The sequence below is a fragment of the Gymnoscopelus braueri genome, assembly GCF_963280865.1.
Source record: "Gymnoscopelus braueri genome assembly, chromosome: 18".
In the NCBI taxonomy this organism is placed as follows: domain Eukaryota; kingdom Metazoa; phylum Chordata; class Actinopteri; order Myctophiformes; family Myctophidae; genus Gymnoscopelus; species Gymnoscopelus braueri.
Genome location: NC_137618.1, coordinates 4,239,147 through 4,251,646, shown reverse-complemented (window position 1 = coordinate 4,251,646; position 12,500 = coordinate 4,239,147). Strand labels below are relative to the sequence as shown.

At 41.6% G+C, this 12,500-nt stretch overlaps 1 protein-coding gene across 1 annotated transcript in view; it reads left to right on the top strand.

The window, feature by feature from the left end:
- Nucleotides 1-12,500, top strand: part of LOC308105607 (alsin-like) — a 59,556-nt gene that overhangs the window by 41,403 nt on the left and 5,653 nt on the right. The window lies entirely within an intron of this gene.

Genomic DNA, 12,500 nt, shown 5'->3' with positions numbered 1-12,500 from the left:
TGATGAGTAAATGTTATGATATACTGTAATTTACCTGATACAGTCAGTCTGACTGTATTACTGTAGCTTTGAAAATTGTAACACTGGTAGTCACCGCTGTGGCTTGGGTCTGTAGACGGAACTTCAAATTCATTCTTAAGAGAGTCAGGGATAAATTGAGAACCATTGAGGTTTAATCTATACCACTGTCTTGTCTTCATATCACATGTGAATGTAACAGATTCTCCACTAAATAGTTTGGACCTGTCTGGCTTCAGGGTCAGAGCTAGAACACAAACACACAAACAGAATGAAACCAAATGTTATAAACCGTCTGTCTGTCAGTAAATCACAGTAACAAGCAACACAACATGAATTAATACATAATAAAAAGTGACATAAATAATAATTGCTAGGATGCAGTCAGTATGTGGCAGGTGTAAATACTCTTACTGAGTAAATAAATAAATAAATACACAAATAAAAACATAATGAATAAATCTTCACCTTGACTGTGTCCATAGCAGAACAAGCTGCTCAGCACTGAAACACATTTAATGAGACAATATCAAGTTAAACACAAATATAAATTATTACTAATTAACATTGTATGTATCCATAACTAACACAACACCACATAAACAGCTACAGTAGACTCAAGTTCAACACGATCAAATAACAATTAGGCTATTCTGCTGTTTTATTAAAGGAGCACCTCACCCATTTTCAACCTTATTGTCATATAATGTTTTATTAAAGCTGCACTGTGTAACGTTCCTGTTGTACCCCGGATTTGAACGCAGGTCTCCTTTACAAGTGCTGTTTTTTTACCAGGTGCTCGAAGAGCGCCTGAGTCTATGAACAGTCAGACCTAATCGGCATAATCGGATAAATAGACAATCAGGTCTGTGAAAACAAACACACACACACACACACACACACACACACACACACACACACACACACACACACACACACACACACACACACACACACACACACACACACACACAGGGGATAAATTGAATTTGACCTTCGGGTTAAAATTCCTGTCAAACCAGAAACCTAAAAAAACTAAACTAAAAAAAGATGGTGTCAAAGGTCGTGTCTAACCTAGACACATGATCTAAATGTCTCAATAGAAGGGCAGAGAGACCAAGTTATATTGTATTAACATACTGTACCATACAGATGCACAGTTATATTGTATTAGCATACAATATAACATACAGATTAGACAAAATAATAGAAAATGTTATTCTAAAAGAAAGGTTACATACATTAAAACAGCTTTAATATGAACTGCAAATGATGCTTGACCAAAGTAGACAGGATTGTTATCTCTCTGTCAGGCCATAAATCGGGGTGGTGGAGATTATGTTTTTGCCCCTGTCTGTCTGTCTGTCTGTCTGTCTGTCCGTGTGCAGCTAATCTCTGAAACCATTGGACCAATCAGTGTCAAACCTTTCCTGTACAATGCCAGCAGTAAGACATTCTATCGGCCTCATGGTGACGCATGGCCACTTTACGTTTACCCCCCCCCCCATAACCCCATCATACAAGTAGTTCCTACCTGTAAGCCCCCACTTCGTCAACCCACCCTCCCTGCACACCCCCATCCCCCATCCACCACCCCCATCTTCTATACAAAGCAGGTAGACCCCCCCATGTTCCATACCCCCATCTTGATTGATTGATTAATTGAATACTTAACAAGTGTGTTAAAAGTACAGGTAAAGTCAAAGGTTATGCTAAAAGGATAACACAAACAGCCTTGTTTCCATTGTGGACCATTGCACTCAATCATTAAAACATTGGGGCATGTGTTCTCTGTAGCTTCCTGCAGATGGCGCATGCACACAGTTTAGCCTAATGCATACTACACCAGAACAGGTTACATTAGGTTGGTCTAGCTGGCTACAGACTACAATATGATGTCATTCAGAGGTTCGGGAGGGTGGGATCAGAACTGATTTAAGGTGTTCTGAGTTGTTGTGACTAGCTAACTAGTTTGGCTATTGTGATTGGTCAGACGTTGGTCAGACTTTCAGTGAAGCCAGTGAAAAGCAGCGGTAGTTTGGAAGAGGACTCCCTCTTCCTTTGGTGTGCCCTGGTGGTGTCTAAACCCTAACCTTTAACTAAACAAAAACTATGCCTAAACCTAACCTCACAGAAACGATTCCTAAACCTAACCCTAACCTCACAGAAACTATGCCTAAACCTAACCGTAACCCTAACCTCACAGAAACTATGCCTAAACATAACCCTAACCCTAACCTCACAGAAACGATGCCTAAACCTAACCCTAACCTCACAGAAACTATGCCTAAACCTAACCCTAACCCTAACCTCACAGAAACTATGCCTAAACATAACCCTAACCCTAACCTCACAGAAACTATGCCTAAACATAACCCTAACCTTAACCTCACGGAAACGATGCCTAAACCTAACCTTAACCTCACAGAAACGATGCCTAAACCTAACCTCACAGAAACGATGCCTAAACCTAACCTTAACCTCACAGAAACGATGCCTAAACCTAACCTTAACCTCACAGAAACGATGCCTAAACCTAACCTCACAGAAACGATGCCTAAACCTAACCTTAACCTCACAGAACTGATGCCTAAACCTAACCTCACAGAAACTATGCCTAAACCTAACCCTAACCTCACAGAAACTATGCCTAAACCTAACCCTAACCTCACAGAAACTATGCCTAAACCTAACCCTAACCTCACAGAAACTATGCCTAAACCTAACCTCAAAACCACGTCCACCTGGGCGAAACGCCAGGAAAAGAGAGAGCCCGAGACCTAAGCCAACTTCCAGGATGTACAAACACCTCTGAAATCTCTGTCTATTGACCATATAAACACAACCTATCACTAGAAAGAGAAAACCTCCATCATAAAAAAGGTATTAAAACGATCAGTTACACTGCTTCAGTCAGTGGCCCAACAGTGCATGGTGTGGCTTCCAGAACACAGAAGTGTGAAATAACATGTGCCTGTCAGACATCAGTACGGTTCGGGGAGCCCTCCTGAACCAAACTGTTCTGGTGGACTATGCAGCTACTGTACCATAAGGCTGTTCCCCTATCACACATTTACAAATTCTGCTAAATTCTCACATGCGCACACACACACACACACACACACACACACACACACACACACACACACACACACACACGCACACGCACGCGTGCTTGCGTGCATGCAAGTATGTACAAATGATCTCTGGAGTTATGTGAGAATGATCATCAATACAGGCATTTCATATTCCATATTGTTTCCTTGCAATTGGCTTCCAAAATGTATGTGAGGGGCCTATTCCTTACCAAAAAAATATATAAATGCCATGTGATGAACCACCTTTAATCAACCCCAAATTAGACTCATGCGTTTAGGGGCATTTATAGAGCGCACCTCCAAAAGCTCCCTATCACTTCTGCCCATAGTGGGCACATGTAATCATAATTTAAAATACCACTGCATATGGAGTCAAAGTGTGCAACACTTTATTTTATCTCTTTATACTTAAGGCCAAGGGTTCCCAAACTTTTCAGGCCGCGACCCCCCAAAATAATCCTATTTGAACTGGGGACCCCCACCCTGACAAGCACTTGGAATTGTAGGAGTTGAGGCATTACATTTAGTTTGACTCGGTTCCACAGATAAATATAGCCGAAATACAAGCTCACAACGCCTCACTATGCAAGGCGTTGTGAGCTTGTAGATCGGCTATTTTCACAAATATTTGACAATTTGGCCAATTTGGTATATTTTGGTACACTTATACTGTATGTTGGTTTGTTTACTGTTGAGTGAGAAAACAATGTTGTACATTAAGCTAAGCATCTGGGGACCCCCCAAAACATTATTTGGGACTGCCCTGGGGGCACATATCTGTATAGTTGCATCATCACTGTTGTACCTTGGTTTGCTATTTTGTTATTATTAGTAAATTAAAATAATGTTGAAACGATAAATCTACAGCAAGGTGAAAACATTAGTGGAAATCCTATATGAAAAGCAATTACATCATTCCATTGGCATGTTTTACTGTATTCAGATTCAGCAGCTAAACTTAACAAAATGCTGTTTAAAGCAGCACTATGAAGTTTAGGGTATCAGTGGCTACACACAAATAACATGGCAGCCAACGTCTATGACTTCATTACCCAAGATTCTATTCAAGCATGTCCGGCAAGGACGTGATGTGATTAGCCAGTCGTTGCTTTGACTAACTGTTCTGCCTTGGTGCCTCAGCAAATGCCAGGATGAAACTCATTGAAAAAGTTACATAGTGCTGCTTTAAGTTCAACCACATACATATTCCTTCTGGTTCAAATACTAGTCCAATACACCTGTTAGTAATAATAGTTCTATAACAGATCCATTAGTAATAACATTTATATACTCACAGAGTAGAAGGCAGGGCAGAGAGCGCACCATCCTCTCCTCTCTTGTGATGAACAGCTCTGAAAAAACTACTTCCTATTGAAGTAACTTTATGTCGTATTACAGAGAGAGAGAGAGAGAGAGAGAGAGACTACTACTTCCTATCAAAATAGCTGCATGTGGTATTGCTGCTGCCGTAGAGGGCGGGGGGTGATGATTTCAGCATATTTTTAGAACTTCTTCTTTAGAATAATTCAGATAATAATCTTTCTTCCTCTTTTTTTGGAAGAGAGGCTGACATAAGGTGTAGCTCATTCCTTACAGGTCTAAATACATTGTGAAATATTATTAAATATCTTATGTAAAAATATATGCCATGATTAGACACAGGGTCATGTCATGCACTTTCATGAATTGGAAAACAATAAAAAATCACGTTTAAAATAAAACATAATAATATATATTTGTTTAAATTAACAGTGTTGTGGACATACAAGGTTTCCACCTGACAGCAACGATAGCGTGTTTAGTGACAGAGGGAAGTAGTTGATCATTTACAGGGTGAGACGGCCTGTGATCTGGAGGGAGGATGTTACTTTGAGCAGCTCTTGTTTGGTGGTTTTCTGCTTCTCTACATGCTGGCGTGTCAAGCTGCGTTCACACCAACACAAATAAACGTATAAAAGTCGTTTTTTTTTATCAATAATTGGGCGTGTCCAATGTACCTGTCACTCAAGTCTCAGCTGGTGTGCCTGTTTGGGCCGAGACAAAACAGGCCGTTTGAACAGGAGTACATTTTTAAATCTAAAATGTAAAATAGCAGCTGTAGATGAGAAATAAGTCTATATTTAGTTACTACATAACCTATTTATGGATACAAAATTAATAGAACGTTTATAAACAAGCTGCTAAATAACTGAACGAGGTGTCTGCTCTGTACCACTGCCTGCTCTCCAGGGAGTCCGTCTGAGGAGACCCTCTCACCGTGAAGCACCACTGTCCTTCCCTCTGTCAGAACCACTGTCCCTCCCCCCTCCCCCCTCTCCCCCACGGCCCACCGCTCTCTGGGGGGAGAGGAGTTCACACCACCTTAGCTGGAGGTCCTAGTCAATACTGGACATAGTCAATACTATCATAGAAAACCTCAATGAAAGTTAATCAAATCAATAATGTGTTATTTGGGTTGTAATCATTTTGCTGCAGACACACAAATGTGTGAAATTAAATCCAATATAAGCTAGTTGAACAGAAAACAGAGTAGTGTTACTCTACTGTATATGTAATAGCACAGCAAGCAACATAGGCTAACATGCATAAATATTATACTACCCAATTGCATTTTATTCATCGTATTATACTCATAAACAGATGACATACTGTAGCTGCAATGTTGCATAAATAGCTTTATCTTTTATGCATTTCTCCTCCTCTTTCCTCTTTTTCCTAAACAGAAAAAAAGTGTCAATATTCTCAGTATGAATTGTACTCATTACATAACATTAGTAACTGTGCAGTTTAGTGCCCCATCAGGATGGTTCCCCCTAAGTGCCTCTTATGTCACCTATAGCAGTGGTTCTCAAAGTGGGGTCCCTGAGGGCAAGCCTAGCGTTGAACCTTCTGATTCCCAAACAGCCTCTCTACCCACTCAGCCACCCAGAGGCAGTGGGGCATTGCTTTGTCATAGTCCAGGAAGCTATTATTGTTTTGTTGAGACGTAAGGGAGCGCTTGTTTTCAGTGGAGGCGACAGAGGCGCGCCGTCTCAAGCAGACTTGAGCCACGAGAGGCTCCGCCGAGCGAGCTTAGGCGAGCGAGTCGCCGTGCCGAACGTTGTGAAGTCTGCTTGACCCGACTCAGTGCTGTACGAGTCCTGATAGGGACAGAATCGTAAATCATTGACCCCCCTAGTTTCGGTACCTCCGACATGTCTACACCGCCTTGAGCACGTGTGAACACAGCCGAGCGCTCCCTACCCCCGTTTCAGCCAATCTCAAGCCGCGTCTCACATCCTACAATACTCGTGTCCAGGACTGGTTAAAGTTATGACTGTGTGTTCCATTAAACAGTGCAGTTGCGTGCAGTGGTGGACTGGCCGTTTGACACAGAGGGCATATGCCCGGTGGGCCGGTGGCCCATGTTATTGAAAAAAAAAAAGTGCCCCCCATCTTAGGACCATTACGGTAATTGCAATATGGGTTGTGTAGTTGTGTATGATAATGAGTACTGTAGGCCAACTATCATATTTATAGTTTGCGGGTTATGAAAAAACCTGACCCACGGATCACTAGTAGTTATCATTTATTTTACTCCAACATGGAGGGAGGTTTTTCAGTAAAAGTGGTGGTATTAGGGCTTGTGTGTCTCTGTGTGCCTCGACAGAGCAGGGCGGTACAGTATCTGCTGTCTGCGTACCGGTTGTGGTGGGCCGATCTGGGCCAAAATGTCAGGGCCGAATTTCTGTCCCAGTCCAGCCCTGGATAAAGGCACTACATGTATATAAATGCACTGTTTACAAAACATTTGATCATTTAAAGTGTATGATAAAGATGATTATTATAAACATTGATATGAAATGTAGCGTGTTTAGCGACAGAGGAAGGTAGTTGATCATTTTCATGGTGAGTCATGCTGTGGTCTGGAGGGAGGATGTAACTTTAGGCAGCTCTTGTTTTCTGGTGGTTTCCTGCTTCTCTATATGCTGGTGTTTAAGACAATAATTACATAAATTAAAATGCTGCTACATTGTCTGAAGGAAGACAAACAGAAATAAGTTTCATTCTCATGTACCGTAGCTGTGCACAATATAAACAATAAAGAACAACCTTGAACCTTTAGTAAAATAGCAAGAAGTGTGTTATACCAGTGGTTCTCAAAGTAGGGTCTGCAGACCCTCAGGGGTCCTTGAGGGGGTCCTCACTGAAATGAGGACGATTTTAACCCTGTTTTATACTTCTGATATTTAAAAAAATATAGCTGATTTACAAGCTTGTAGCTCAGTGGCCTTGTGGTTAGTGTCCGCCCTGAGACTGAGAGGTTGGGGTTCGATCCCCAGCTGAGTCATAAAAAATCTCTCCCTGCTTGGTGCTGAGTATCAAGAGTTGGATGGGGGGGTCCCTGCTACATACTGTACTAGTGTCATGTCCAGGGGGTGTATGTGTACATAAAGCTGCCTCACACTACAGAAACAGGAGATAGGCTCCTCCCCTATGGGCGACATGGCTCGGCAAGGCTTACTTAGTTTTAGTACAAGCTTGTAAATCGCCTATTTTCGAAACATTTTTAATAATCGTTTAAAAAATTCAATCATCTTGAAACCTTTTAACACAAATCTTCTCTTATTAGTCAGGGGATATTAGCAGAAAGATTTCCAATCTTGGAATAAATTCCTTACCAAAAAAAATCTTCACCAATGTGTTTGTAAAGGTGTCTAGTAACACATCTCACAAAGACTGAAATTCAGTTTCCCTAGGAGAATTTTTGACAGCTGCTGAAAGTTGGGGTACCCACCATTTCCCTGCATGTCCATGCAGGGCAAAAAAAATCTAATTTTAATTCTGTTTTAAGTAGCATGTGAGGGGTCAAACTAGGGTGTTTTTATGATTCTGAATCCATTGCAAGCATTTGTTTTGCACCAAAACCACTCCTTGGGCTAAAAACAGCCCAATCTCAATGGGCTTTTTACACAAAAAGTATACCTGGACAAGGATGTATATGGCCGTTTTTAGCCCAAGGAGTGGTTTTGGTGCAAAACAAATGCTTGCAACGGATTCAGAATCATAAAAACCCCTCACATGCTACTTAAAACAGAATTTAAATTAGATTTGTTTTGCCCTGCATGGAAATGCAGGGAAATGGTGGGTACCCCAACTTTCAGCAGCTGTCAAAAATTCTCCTAGGGAAACTGAATTTCAGTCTTTGTGAGATGTGTTACTAGACACCTTTACAAACACATTGGTGAAGATTTTTTTTGGTAAGGAATTTATTCCAAGATTGGAAATCTTTCTGCTAATATCCCCTGACTATTATGGGGTCCCCTGGTCCAAAATATTTTCAGGCGTTTGGGGTGATTGACATGAAAATGTTTGAGAACCACTTTAATAGATAAAGTGAAATGATGACTTGTAGGATGTAGGTAAAGTATAAAGACCAACCCGATCTCACACAACTTAGTATACATTGCACGGAGTGTCATTCCGTGCATAGACAACTGGAAAACCCCAAAATCTGTGCATAGCCGCCTCACATCTCCCCCATTGTAGCCTGAGGCTACGAGCTCAATCGATGGTCTTGAAAGGCGGATCCAAACACAGCCGCCCGGATTTGTGCGTGGCTTCCTATAGACCATATTCACACGGCGGCCATATTGGAATTTAACATTGAAAGTGCCGCCACCCGGGGTGGCTACTTTCATTGACTTCATAGAAACATGGCCGCCGTGTGAATATGGTCTATTGCTTCACCAATCTATGTCCCCGCCTCCCTTCCCCTCCCCCCCCCCCCCGGCCTGTGCACGGAGTACGCTGACGTCACCAAATTTAGAGCGACGCCCCTCTGCACTCTGATTGGTTAGGAGATAACAAGGCTCAAGACCATCGTTCCTTCATGGCTCCCCCAGGCTTTTTTTCTTTTGTAACAAAAAAAAAAGCATGGGTTTCCGAGGCTACCCCCATTGTGACTAAACCATTTTGGAGGCGCGCAGTCTCAAGCGAACTGGAGCCACGTGAGGGACCACTGAGTGAGCTAAAGCAAACGAGTTGTGTACCGATAGGCACAGAATCGTAAATGTTGTTGTGGGGACTGCTCTGCTTCCGGGTTGCAACAGGTTACGCCCACCGTGGGACTCGCCGTACATATGCACGGAATGACGTGCACTGAGTCTGTGCAATGTATACTAAATTGGTTGAGATCAGGCTGATAGACAAACATATGATAATGTTGTAGGATTTAAGTTTAGTGTCCATGTTGTTACACAATGTTGTTTGTCACATCTAGTAGTGTAGTGGTAAGCAGTAAGACAGTGGTTCTCAACCTTTTCAGGCCGTGACCCCCCAAAATAATGATATTTGAACAGGGGACCCCCCACCCTGACGCAAGCACCCTGACACAAGCACTTGAAATGCAGAAGTTGAGGCATAGAATTTTGTTTGACTCGTTTCCACAGATAACTATTGTGAAAAAAGCAGATCTACAAGCTCACAACCCCTCACAACGCAACACTCAGTGAGCTTGTAGATCTGCTATTTTCAAAATGCATATTCTTATATTATTCGACAATTTGCCCAATGTTTAACCAGTTTTACTTTTTATTGTATAGTTTGTTGATTACTTTTGATGCAATAATGGTATTCCCCCCCCCCCCCCTTTTTGTCTTTTTGAGGTATTAAAAAGGTCTTAAAACTCCTTAAATTGGCATTTCATTGTCATATGGGGACCCCCCCCCCCCCCCACAATCATGTGGGGATCCCCCTGTGTGTCCCGACCCACAGTTTGAGAACCAGCAGTAGCGTAGAAATGTACAGGAAGCAGTAACACAAGTGGTTTAGGCTGAAGTGTGGTTTGGATCATGTGACAAAGGTGTGAATGTACAAACATTCACTTTGCTGGGTTGGATAGTAAGTATGATCACTGCACAGATACACATCTACACACGCACACACACGCGTGCGCACACACACACACACACACACACACACACACACACACACACACACACACACACACACACAGACACGCACACTCGCACACACATGCACACGGAGACACACACGCACACACATGCACACATGCAGGCACACACAATGCATTGAAATAGTAGCCTGCACAATAAAATGTCTTTATCTTTATGCTTAATCTATCTTTCAGAATAGTGACCAAATTAGGCCAGTGGTTCTCAGCCTTTTCAGGACGTGACCCCCCATAATCATATTTGAACTGGGGACCCCCCACCCTGATAAGCTCCTGGAATGTAGGAGTTGAGGCATTACATCTAGTTTGACCCGGTTCCACAGATAAATAATGTGAAAATAGCCTCCTATGTTGCCTAAAGCAGTGATTCTCAAAATGGGGTCTGGGTTCCTAAGGGGGCTCCAGGGGGTCCCCAGCTATAGCATCAACACATTTTAACCCTATAGTGTATATGCACTGGCTATTTGAAAATAGCAGATCTACAAGCTTGTAGGTCTGCTATTTTCAAAAGAAATCTTGAACAAAATTGACACATTTTGGATATGTTTTTTAAACATTAATTTTACCAACACAAATCTTCTATTCGATTGGGGTTCTCTGGCACTAAATGTGTTCAGATGGTGTTGCAATGTTGAGGACATTGCTTCCTCTTTGACAGTGACATGCTGCAGTGTGAGTCATCACGAAACTGACAATCATCCAAGCCTGTTCAAACCAATTGTCTGATGAAAGCCCATACTGCCCAGCAAAGTTATAATAGTTTAGCATTTTAGTTTTTATGATTTAGTTTTGACTTGTTTTGTTTTTTAAAGTGGGTTTGTATTTTTCCTTTTTTTGATTTTTGACAAGGACATTTTCTCAGATTTTAGTTGTTTTACTTAGTTTTGTAAATACACAATACAGTTTCAGTCAGTTCTGCACAATTCTAGTTTTATGTATGTATTTATATTTCTGAACTAATGATCTGACAAAGGTCACAATCATTAAAGAAAATATTGTTTGTTCATAAGCTTCAACCCAACTCTCATTGACATACATCCTCCTATATCCTCCTATCCTCCTATAATTTGACAAACCTCTGTAGTGGTGTAGTGGTGAGGCCAAAATTGATCTGAATTTCCACACAGCCATTGACCATTATGCCCACGGAACTGCGAAGCCCGTTTTTCGATATCACCAAATCTCAGCTGTTTATTAGCGTTTTTGTGTAAAACCACTGTCGCCATGGTTACGGGGCTGCCCAGCTATGGGACGAACTGCCTCCCGGGTTGCCAGATCATGTGCGCATATCCCCCCATGGATGCGTCGACCGGGTATGGACTAGTTCCTATATAATTCCGGCTCCAGTTCGCCTCCTGTGTCTGTGGCGCATGCTATGATGTTGAATGTCTGTCCTCTCCTTCTTTTCTTTACATATCCTTGTGCATGCTATGGTGTAGAATAGGATGTATGTCCTCTCCTTCTTTACATCCACAAACAGGCTACAAACACAGAGAATAAAAGACTTACATCGCCATCTAGAGGGCGTGTTGAGTAATAGTTTTATTTCTATGACCATCCCTACAATTGCAAGTGCCCTTCATGTGAAGAAGAAGTAGACAGTTTTTCATAGTTTTTATGTATGGAAAATGTCTCTGTGATTTATTTGAATACTCAGCTGAATGTTTTTTTTTTAAATAAAATTATGTTTTTAAATTGTTTGGAGAAGAGGAAAGATGCTTTCATTTAGGGAGTTGGTAACAGAAAATCAGACTGTTATGGCAACTGTTAAATTCAGTGGTGGAAGAAGTACATTTGTTTTTACTTAAGTAAAATTAACAATAAAGTAAAAGATACTCTGTTAAAAGTACAGTAAAAGTCATCAAAGATGTAGGTAAAAGTACAAAAGTATTGGTTAAATTATTTTCAAAATCTTTCAACAATGTGTTGCGATGTGACACATTGTGAGCTTGTAGACCAGTACAAGTACAAAATAAGGCTTAACTGGTTAATGTATGTTTTGTAATAATCTAGATCTACACAAAAACTTGTAACTAAAGTTTTCAAATAATTGTAGTGGAGTAAAAGTACAATATTTACCTCTGAGATGCAGTGGAATAGAATAGAAGTATAGTATTGAAAATAAAATGTAAATGAAGTAAAAAAAACAACAACCTCAGATTATAATTTTTTTATCCCACGATTTTGCAACCCAGTGCCAATGTCTAAGTGATCCTGGGCGCTACACTCCCCCCGCCAGCCTAGGGAGCCCAGAGCCGAGCTCATGCCTCCTTCAATGCATGAGAGCCAACTGACCACCTTGTCACCTGACAGGGGAGAGTTTGAAGGAACACGTGGAAGGAACACGTTATTCCAACCAGATCCCTTCCCCTCCATCAGGCGCCCCGGCTGTCATGGGGGAGGCATAGCGGTATAGCGACCAGGATTAC